The sequence below is a fragment of the Myotis myotis genome, unplaced genomic scaffold (genome assembly GCF_014108235.1).
Source record: "Myotis myotis isolate mMyoMyo1 unplaced genomic scaffold, mMyoMyo1.p scaffold_m19_p_18, whole genome shotgun sequence".
Classification (NCBI taxonomy): domain Eukaryota; kingdom Metazoa; phylum Chordata; class Mammalia; order Chiroptera; family Vespertilionidae; genus Myotis; species Myotis myotis.
The window spans coordinates 4,499,297-4,510,479 of record NW_023416322.1 but is presented as its reverse complement, the minus strand read 5'-3'; the positions used below and the strand labels follow the sequence as shown (position 1 = coordinate 4,510,479).

Below are 11,183 nucleotides of genomic sequence, written 5' to 3'. Positions count from 1 at the left end.
CTACCAATTAGTATTTCTTAATCCCATTACATTTTTTACCTCGTCCCCCAACAACCGTATCCTCTGGCCTTCATCGGTTTTTTCTCTATACAGTGGGGCCTTGACTTACGAGTTTAATTCGTTCCGAGACTGAGCTTGTTAAGGAGCTTGTTAAGGAGCTCATTAACTCAAATTACTCTATCAACTCAATGCAAAAAATCGACCGAGAGACAGCTGGTATCTTAAAAAACTTGTTAGTCGGGACACTCATAAGTCAAGGTCCCACTGTATGTATAAATCTGTTCTATTTTGTTAATTTTGTTCTTTAGATCAGTGGTCTGAAAGGTTGGCGACTGCTGCTTTAGATTGCACATATAAATAGTTTTATATGGTATTTGTCTTTCTCTATTTAGCTTATTTCACTTAGCATAATACTCTATAGGTCCATCCATGCTGTCACAAATGGCAAGATTTCAGAGAATTATTGATTTTATTAATCTTTCAAAGAACCAGAGTTCGGTTTTGTTGATTTTTTCCTACTGATTTCCTGTTTTCAATTTCATTGATTTCTGCTGTAATTGGCTTTTATTTCTCTTCTTTGTACTTTGGATTTAATATTCTCTTCTTTCTCTTGTTTCCTAAGGTGGAAACTTAGATTATTGATTTTAGATCTTTCTCCTTTTCTAACATAGGCATTTAATGGTATAAATTTCCCTCAAGTAGCTATTTTCATTATATTCCACAAATTTTGATAAATTGGTTTTCATTTTCATTTAATTCAAAATATTTTTAAATTTCTTGTGATTCCTTATTCCATGTATTATTGAAAAGTGTGTTGTTTAATCTTCACATTGTTTGGGATTTTCCAGTTATCTTTTGTTACTGCTTTCTAGTTAATTTCATTTTGATCTAAGAGTATACATTGTTTACTTCTATTCTTTCAAATTTGTTAAGGTGTGCTTGTGGCCTAGTATTCTGCTGTCGTTGGATGATATAATCTCTCTCTCCTGGACCCCAACCACTTTTCCCACGCAACTTTAACAGTGTCTTCTATAGTCTTCCAGAAGTCTTTTAGGCATTTACAAGTACCCCCCTCTCTCCATCTTGTATTATCAGTGTTGAGGATCTTGCTTTATCTCTTCTACCAGAGCATAAACTCATGAAGTCAGGTTTTGCAAGTGATTCAATGCTGTATCCCCTTCAGTACTTATCCAAGGGCTTGTGCCTAGCAGGAGCTCAGAACATATTTGGAAGGGGAATGAGTCACCTTTCTATTTCCACTCAAATGGAAGACTTTGTCAAGGTTGTGTAGAATGCAGCATCTGTATCAGAGGCTCATCCTAGCAGAGATGGAACAAGAGACCATCACCAGTGGTTGAGTGGACAATTACCTCTCATTAAAGAATGGTTAGAAGATGAACTTATTCTCCTATACCTCTGCACTGCTTTACAAACCAACCTCCAAAGTAACTTAGATGTAGTTTCTTTGAATAAAACTTATCAAATGCAAGCTATGTAGATTTCTGGACATACAATATTTTTGGCATGAGGCTCATCTGAATGTGTTTAATGTCACTGAGAATCCCCAGATAAAAGGGCTGAGCATTTTGTTAGTTTTATGATAAAACGGTTTTGAGGAGGATATGGAAATAACAGGACACTTTATGAGAGCTCTGGGCTTCTCGAGTTCCCTCACAGCTCTTAATGAGAACATTATCACAAAATTATTATGGGAATTTTTTCTCTTCAACCAATAAAAATGACATTTTTCTGAGTCTGAACTAGGAAACAACTTTTGCATGTCCCTGCTGTCATTTACCTGCACATGGTGCAAGCATTATTTTGGGTTCTTAATGAAGGCATGGAGCTTCTAATTACTTAGGGATGTGATTAAATAACTTTCCCAGTTTCTTGGTGTCGCAGGAGAAATCTTAATTTGCACACTCCTACCACTGATGTATCTCAAAGAAGTGACCATTTAACAATCCCCATTGCCATTCATTTCCACTGCTACTCGACTCACTGACTGAAAGTCCAACGGTGCCAGGAAACTCTTCATGGCCACTGGCTAGCACTGCGGTCCCTGGGGCAGGCTGCTAGGGCATTGGCTGGCCTCCGCAGAGCACTGACCGCAGAGGTCCTGGGTGAAGATCAGAGGGAAACAGTGAGTGCCCTCCCTTCTGCCTCCCCTCACCCTCACTGTCATAAAGGGCTCACTATCTGTATTTGAAGAACAACTGCCTGAATTATTTTTGGTTTTTATTTCTTCTCAACTCACATGCCTGTTAGAAATCTATTAACCAGAGCCCAGAAAAGCAAAGAACATAATCATTTCAACCTAAATTCTGACACTATATAGTTTAAAAACTCTTACCAGTGGTATGCTGTACCGAGCCAACAAGGAGGCGGTCATGTTAGCGCTCAGCACCGCCTCAGCAGGGCGGCGTCCTGGTGAGAAACAGTTCACACATTACCATTCCTGTTCACTTCTCAGCATGAACCAAAACACAACACAAACCATGACAGACCCTCGAGGGACAGGCTTATTTCCTATCATCTGAAGGAGCCCATGCTGCCACCAGCCCCGACATTTCTTCAGCACCTACCATATCGAGTGTTGCACTGGGCTATGGGGATTCAAAACCGGTTTTAATTGTGGTAACTCAATCACTGGGATCCACCAGAATTCTGAGTAGCTGAAATCATTAAAAACGTATGTACCATATATGCCTATACTTTTGTTCCTTCAACTACCCAAATACAGCATTTAATGTGGCTGATACTACCCACTGCATGATATCTTACATGATACTGATAGTTATATAAGTTCTAAGAAGTTTTCCCTAGAATTTCCTCAACATATTTTCTAATCCAATTCCCCTTAAAAATATCTATGTTATACCAAAGGTCTACAGGAGACTTGGTGCTGTGTACAACTCTTTACTACTTTTGCTGGTGAAACGGAAGCAGGGAAAACCCACACATTTTTCCTCTCCTCACACTCTTTCCATACCTTCCCACTCACAACGTTTCCTCAAGTCCTTCAGCTCAACACTACATCTGAGTACTAGGCGGCTCTCGGGTTACATCTCCCAGGACACAACTGGGTTAAAGGATTAAATGTGTGAGCTGAGAGCAGGATGGTCAAAAAGAACATACATTAACTTTTTCCTGTATATAAGTCACAATTTCCATGAGACAAAAAAAAGCAAAAGAGTTACCTCAGCTTAGCCCAACAAGTAACAAACTCACCAGTTCCGGAAACAGTGAGGGATGGAAGGAAGCGACGGATGTGCACAGATGAACACAGATGTGCTAGTTCAAGGCATGGAACCCGGCTTGCCCTTCACCTTTTCTTCCCTGTAAGTGAGCAGGTAGAGAGGTCCCAGAACACTGCTCAACACTGTAGAAATGGCTTTGAGCAGATGTACCCTGCAGGGAAATTGAGAATATGGAACCCAACATTATTAATGTTTAACAATTAGCAGATATAATAACAATAATAATAATAATAATAATAATAATAATAATAAAAACACATCATGGGTTGCTTAGCAAAGCAAAATGTCTTTGGAGGTATACATTTCCAATATGTGACCATGTACACATAAAACTAAAATACAGTTACTGTTTAGAGAAAGTCCTTAAAGGATAAGATTTGCCTGTACATTTTGTATCATTTACCAAGTGTTTATCATAGAACTAAACTATTCAAAGTCAAAGATGAAATCCATCAAGACACGATGTTTAAATAGCTAGAGAGCATACATAAACTAGAACATATCAGGGAGAGGTCATTCTACGCCTTAAATAGTTCAGGAAAACTTTACAGGGGATGTAAATAGCAAATTAAAATAGACACAATATAAACAGGTAAGGACAGCAAGAGCCTGAGTACAAGGTAAACATGAACAACAGGTCTGGTGGGAGCCAGGGACGCGTGTAAAAACGAGTGAAAGGATGAGGAGAAAGAGAAGCTGGTGACAGAATGGACAGAGCTGAGGCGTCTACACGACATCAGCATTAGTTCTGAGCAGGAGAATGAGGAGCTCAGAGCTGGGCTTTAGGGGACTGACCGGGTAGTGGTCTGTGCACCACCGGCTAAAAGGGTGAAAAACCCGAGCACAGCAATAGTCCAGGGAAGGAGGATGGATACAAGTGCAACTTCCCACAGGGAAGGCACAGTGCCAGCCATTCTGCTCATCAGAGCTCATATACATGTTACTAAGAACATCTACCCCACTACACTAGATGTTTATGATACTATTAAGCAATACCTTCTAAAACACTGAATAAGATGCCCTGGCTGGTTTGGCTCAGTGGATAGGGCATCGACCTGCGGACTGAAGGGTCCTGAGTTCCATTCTGGTCAAGGGCACATGCCAGGGATGTGGGCTCCATCTCCAGTAGGGGGTGTGCAGAGGCAGCCCATCAATGATTCTCTCTCATCATTGATGTTTCTATCTCTCTCTCCCTCTCCCTTCCTCTCTGAAATCAACAAAAACATATTAAAAAAATAAAACATTGAATAAGATTAAAATAGTTTTAGCATCTATAAATTTATATATGTACATATTTTTATAAAGTAGCAAAATATACATGAAGTCTATAGTAATTAACTAGATTATCTGACAAAACAAAAAATGTAATTTCAAGATCTTTCTAAACAATGGGGCTTTCGAACCCATCACAATATGGCTGGATAGAAACAGCAGACCTGCTACCTGGACGAGCTCATAAGACCAGCTCTGTGCACCACCGGGTCTGTGCACACTGGGTCTGTGCACACAGGGTCTGTGCACACTGGGTCTGTGCACACTGGGTCTGTGCACACAGGGTCTGTGCACACTGGGTCTGTGCACACTGGGTCTGTGCACACAGGGTCTGTGCACACTGGGTCTGTGCACACTGGGTCTGTGCACACTGGGTCTGTGAACACTGGGTCTGTGCACACTGGGTCTGTGCACACAGGGTCTGCGCACACAGGGTCTGCGCATACAGGGTCTGCGCACACTGGGTCTGCGCACACTGGGTCTGTGAACACTGGGTCTGTGCACACTGGGTCTGTGCACACTGGGTCTGTGCACACAGGGTATGTGCACACTGGGTCTGTGCACACTGGGTCTGTGAACACTGGGTCTGTGCACACTGGGTCTCTGCACACAGGGTCTGTGCACACTGGGTCTGCGCACACAGGGTCTGCGCACACAGGGTCTGTGCATACAGGGTCTGCGCACACTGGGTCTGTGCACACTGGGTCTGTGAACACTGGGTCTGTGCACACTGGGTCTGTGCACACTGGGTCTGTGCACACAGGGTTTGTGCATCTGTGGCTGAGAGGGCAGCTTATCCATGACAACAACCAGCAGGAGACACTGCAGAAACTGCAGTCACACGGCAGCTCTTACAGGCAAGAAAAACATATTCCTCACATTACGACAAGCTGGTGAAAACATATTCTACATCCTTTCAGCAGAAACTTGATGTGATATGTAAAGAAATTAGAGGTGTAATTTTTTAAAATGAGAAATATGTTCCAAGAAGAAAAAAGTATAAGAAATTTTAAATAAAAAATTTGAAACTTAAAAAAAGATGACTACATAAGGGACGATAACCCTGTCTCTAACATGTCATAGTTAATAAGAGACATTTCAACATGAACTCTGATTTGAAGCTCACCTACCTAATTTACTGTCCAAACCAGGTGCGCGAAAGGCTGGAAGGTGAGAAGCTGAGTGAGGAGTGGATCCAGGGCAACTAGGAAAGCGCCCGCTGGGAGGAAGCTGCTAGAAAGGGAGGGAAACACTTATTAGCAGCTTCCTTCTATTCCAGGAAGAGGCAAGCGCTGCAAAGTGATATTCTTCCAGCAGTGAGAGGATATAGGCGTGCATCCAAGCCACGCACGGTTGCAGGATATGTATTGTTTTGGTGCATTTCAATATCATTTTGACAATGATGTCTTTAAAGAATATGAATCTTAAATAACTAGTAAAATCATGTAAGAAGATATTTCTCATAAATTCTGGTGTCATCAGTCCTATTAAAAGTTGTTTTAAAACAGACAGGATGCTGAATTTACTTGAATTAATTAGTGCCCACTTCCCCAGGAGCAAGAGCTTTGCAATAACTGAGATGGTGCTGACACTCAAGGGGGATGCACAGGCTTTTGCGTGGAAACTGTCTCAGTAACAGTGTTGAAACTGAACTTCCACCAAAACCTGTGTGAAATCAGAGGTGCACTCAGCATTTTCTGCCCCGTTATTTTAACTGGGGCACACCTGACGGCACCCGGAGCCCCTGTCCTGCAGAGGATAAGGACATTTAAAAGGGTGCACTCAAGTCCTGGCCAGGGGGATCCGTGGGTTGGAGTGTCGTCCCAAATACTGAAAGGTGGCAGGTTGAATTCACAGTCAGGGCACATACCTAGGCTGTGGGTTTGACTCCTGGTGGGGTATGTATGGGAGGCAAGTTAATCAATGTTCTCTCACATCGATGTCTGTCTGTCTGTCCCTTTCCCAAATAAGCATATCCTCAGTGAGGATTTAAAATAAAATAAAAGGATGCAATGAAGATAAACACCGGGACCTCTGTAGTGTAATGGAAAAAGCACCCGTCTCTCAGTTATCAGTTATCAGTTATCAATTATTAACTTTGGTTCATTCAACTGACTTCCCTGAGCCTCTCTGTTTCCTCCCTTGTGACACTGATCTGTGGCTGTGAGGATTAAATTATAAGTAAGGTGAAAGACCATGCAAATAAAAGGTAATGCAACTCCACAGACTTGAACTACAGCTGAGCATCAACGTGTTTGCATTTCAATCAAATGGTGCACTTTTAATGTATTTATTTGACAAATGTTTACTAAATGCATATGTGCCCATGCCATGCACTGTTGCAGGATATAGGGGTAAACAAAATAAATCACTGCCTTTATAGAGTCCATTCTAATGAAGGGAGGCAGTTAACCAGCAAGGGAGCAAGTAAATTCCTAGCACAGCAGATGACAGTAAGTGCTGTGGAGAAAAAACAAGGTATGGTGGACAGCAAGCTCTACGGATTCTATTTGATTATCGAGTCATTTGAGGTTTGCACGGAAGTCACATGACCTAAGCTATGTTTTGTCACTCACTGTGGCTACTGTGTGGAGAACCGATGAGAGGGAGATGGGAATAGAAGCAGAGAAGTGGCTGGATGCTCTTTCTAAAACCCCAGGCAAGAAAATAACAGTGTCTGGGACTGGATGGTAATTACTGATACTTTCATAGTTACTGCCATTTTACTAATTTTTTTCTGATTGTTTTTGTAGTTCTTTATTCCTTTCTTTTAAAAAATATTTTTTTAATTGATTTCAGAGAGGGAGAGGAGAGAGAGAGAAACATCAATTGGCTGCTTCCTACACGCCCCCTACTGGGGATTGAGCTGGCACGGGATGATGCCCAACCAACTGAGCCACACTGGCAGGGCGACAGCAGGTTTTTCAGTCTCTAACACCTATTACTAATGCTGTTTATTTCACTGGCTGCTATAAGCACTCTGCTCATCTCTCCAATAAATAACTGCCTAGACAACTAATCTATTCTGTGCCTATATCTTCAACGATCACTATTCCCCTGATGACTCCCAAATATGCAGGTCTTCTTAAAATGATTATAGTGTTAAAGTTTTGAACATTTAAATCTTAAAACCCTAATCCTATATAATAAAGAGGTAATATGCAAATTGACCATCAATCTCTCGCACAAGATGGCCACCCCCATGTGGTCAAAAATGACCACACCCATGGGGTCACAAGATGGGTGGCAGGGGAGTGCTGTTGAAAGTGACCAGGCCAGCAGGCGAGGGCAGTTAGGGGTGACCAGGCCTGCAGGGGAGGGCATTTGGGGCAACCAGGCCTGCAGGGAAGGGCAGTTGGGAGAGAACAGGCAGTTGGGGGTGACCAGGCCTGAAGGGGAGGGCAGTTGGGGGGACTAGGCCTGTAGGGGAGGCCAGTTGGGGGCAACCAGGCCTACAGGGGAAGGCAGTTGGGGGTGACCAGGCCTGAAGGGAGGACAGTTGGGGGGGACCAGGCCTGCAGGGGACGAAAGTTGGGGGCGACCGGGCCATTAGGGGGGCAGTTTGGCATCAATCAGGCTGGCAGGGGAGTGGTTAGGGGCAATCAGGCAGGCAGGCAGGCGAGCAGTTGGGAGCCAGTGGTCCCAGATTGTGAGAGGAATGTCCAACTGCTGGTTTAGGCCCGATCCCTGTGGGATCTGTCCTAAACTGGCAGACCAATATACCCTGAGGGGTCCCAGATTGAAGAGGGTGCAGGCTGGGCTGAGGTACACCCTCCTCCAGTGCATGAATTTTGTGCACCGGGCCTCTAGTTTAGAAATATGGTAGAAATAATTTATAAACAGTATTTTAAAACAAGTTGAATTATCTTCTCACAATTAATTTGAGCTAAGAGAAATAATTTTATGTATACCTATCTATTTAAGTATTCATGTACCGGGGGGCAGGGGTCTCTCGGTCTGGCCTATGAGGATTGCAACATCGCCTGAGGGGTCCTGGATTGCGAGAGGGCACAGGCCAGGCCGAGGGACACCACTGGTGCATGAATCCGTGCACCAGGCCTCTAGTATTAAATAATTTACAGATAATTGAACAAATAACAATGGTGGTAGCCACTTAAATAATATCACAGATGCTCAATATTAACAATTAACAATACTAAACCAAAAAAAATACAGCCCTAAAAAATATACTTTTGACAAAATAACTTAAAAAATAAGCCTTACCTTAGTATAGTACAGCAGATAGTTGGCAAGGAAACAATACAATTTGACTGTTTTCTGAAGTAATCTGTAGTCAGCATTATCCTGTTTCAAAATTAGAATTAGAAATATACTTTTGACAGGATAACTTAAAAAATAAGCCTTACCTTAGTATAGTACAGAAGATAGTTGGCAAGGAAACAATACAATTTGACTGTTTTCTGAAATAATCTGTAGTCAGCATTATCCTGTTTCAAAAATAGAATTAGAAAGCATAATAAGAAAAGAACATGAAATTAGCTTAACTTGAAAATGAGACAATATTTTCCAAAAAGGTGTCTTAATAAACAGAGTGAAAACATTTTCCAGGAAAGCTTAATTCTACTCCGAACTGTTAGGCGTATTACAAAAAAACACCAAATGATGACAGAGACACTTGAAAAAATTAAACTCCATGTTACTATGCTCAATTTCTTTCCAACAATATAGCAAAACCTTAATTAAATCTATCAAAATGGAATTGAATAATCCATTAATTAGACATGACCCTTGACTTTGACTTTTATTAACAATATCTGAAAACAGTCAATTTTCCTCAGCAGAAATAGGTGACATGGTATTCACCTTTCTTTGATAATTATGAACCTGAATGCTTACAGTGCTATGGAAGTTCACAAACATGGATTAAAGATGAACTTACACTGACCTAATATACTCAATGAGAAATTTTATTCAGCTTAGATATCATAAGAAACCTCCCTGACTTCATGATTGGGTTTCCACCTTTACCCCCATGAGCCAACCCCCAGGTCTCCACAGATCACACCATTCTGTAATTACCTGCTCATTTGTCTTTTGAGCTAGACCAGAGGTTCTCAACCTGTGGGTCGCGACCCCTTTGGCGGTTGAACGACCCTTTCACAGGGGTCCCTAAGACCATCCTGCATATCAGATATTTACATTATGATTCATAACAGTAGCAACATTACAGTTATGAAGTAGCAACGAAAATAATTTTATGGTTGGGTCACAACATGAGGAGCTGTATTTAAAGGGCCAGAAGGTTGAGAACCACTGAGCTAGACTGTAAGTTGTTGAAGGCAGAAAATGTGACTAACTTAGCACCCAGTACAGTTTCTGGCACAGAACAAGCACTCTGGAAATACTCATCTACACTAATAAAAGAGAAAAATGGTAATTGGCGTACAACGCTACCCTTTTCATTGGCTAATCAGGGCTATATGCAAATTAACTGCCAACAAGATGGCGGCTAATTTGCATATGTAGGCACAATGCAGGGAGGCGAAAGGGAAAGCAGGAAGAAGCCCCCTGCCACTGACAGTGATCAAAAACCCAGGGGGGAGCTAAGAGCTGGGGGTCAGGGCAAAGGTGGCCCTGGGGCCGCCTTTGCCCTGCCCCCCAGCCATGATCGGAGAATCAGGTGCCTTTTCCGCCCTGGCCAGTGATAGCAGGAAGTAGGGGTGGAGCCAGCGATGGGAGCTGGGCAGGGTCGAAGCTGGCAGTCCCGGGAGCTAGGGGTCCCTTGCCTGGGCCTAAAGCGAAGCCCAAGATCGCGGGGCCGCTGCAGCTGCGGGTCCCCGCTGCCAGAGCCGGACGCCTCAGCCAGAGGCATCCTGCAGGGGCAAGGGCGGAGCCCGCGCGATTGCGGCGCCCCCCGCTGCCACTGCAGGTCCCCACTGCCCGGGCCAGACGCCTAGGCCAGAGGCGTTAGGCCTGGGCAGGGGCGGAGCCTGCAACCGCGGGGAGCTGGGGGTCCCCTGCCCAGGCCTAATGCCTTGGCCAGAGGTGTTAGGCCTGGGCAGGGGCAGAGCGGGAGATCGCGGGGAGCTGGGGGTCCCCTGCCCAGGCCTGACACCTCTGCCGGAGGCCTCAGGCCTGGTCAAGGGGCCGATCCGGTGATTGGTGATCGGAGGGTGATGAGGGTCAACTCCTCTGGCTGAGGCATCAGGCCTGGGTGGGGGGCGGAGCCGGGGATTGGGGGGATATGATGGTCCCCTTGCCCAGGCCTGAAGCCTGGGTCAGAGGCGCCAGGCTTGGGCGGGGGGTGGAGCAAGCGATCAGAGGGAGATGAGGGTCCCCTGCCCAGGCATGATTCCTGGGCCAGAGGCCTCAGGCCTGGGCGGGGGCCAGAGCCAGTGATCGGGGGGAGATGGGGGTCCCCTGTCCAAGCCTGACACCTCTGGTGGAGGCGTCAGGCCTGGGCAAGGGGCCGATCAGGCGATCGGAGGGTGATGGGGGTCTACGCCTCTGGCCGAGGCATCAGGTCTGGGAAAGCGGCAGAGCCAGCAATCGGAGGGGTCTGGGGGTCCCCTGCCCAGGCCTGATGCCTGGGCCAGAGGCATCAGGCCTGGGCTGGGGGCAGAACCAGTGATGGGGGGAAATGAGGGTCCCCTGCCCAGGGCGTCAGGCCTGGGCAAGGGGCCGATCCTG

At 44.7% G+C, this 11,183-nt stretch overlaps 1 long non-coding RNA gene across 1 annotated transcript; it reads right to left on the bottom strand.

Moving 5' to 3' along the window:
- Nucleotides 1–617: 617 nt before the first annotated feature.
- LOC118673640 lies at nucleotides 618–3,405 on the bottom strand. The gene is made up of 3 exons (XR_004973432.1): nucleotides 3,232–3,405; nucleotides 2,354–2,427; nucleotides 618–2,119 (listed from the first exon to the last, which is right to left on the bottom strand). It is a non-coding gene; the product is annotated as an uncharacterized LOC118673640 (long non-coding RNA).
- Between the last annotated feature and the right edge of the window lie 7,778 nt (nucleotides 3,406–11,183).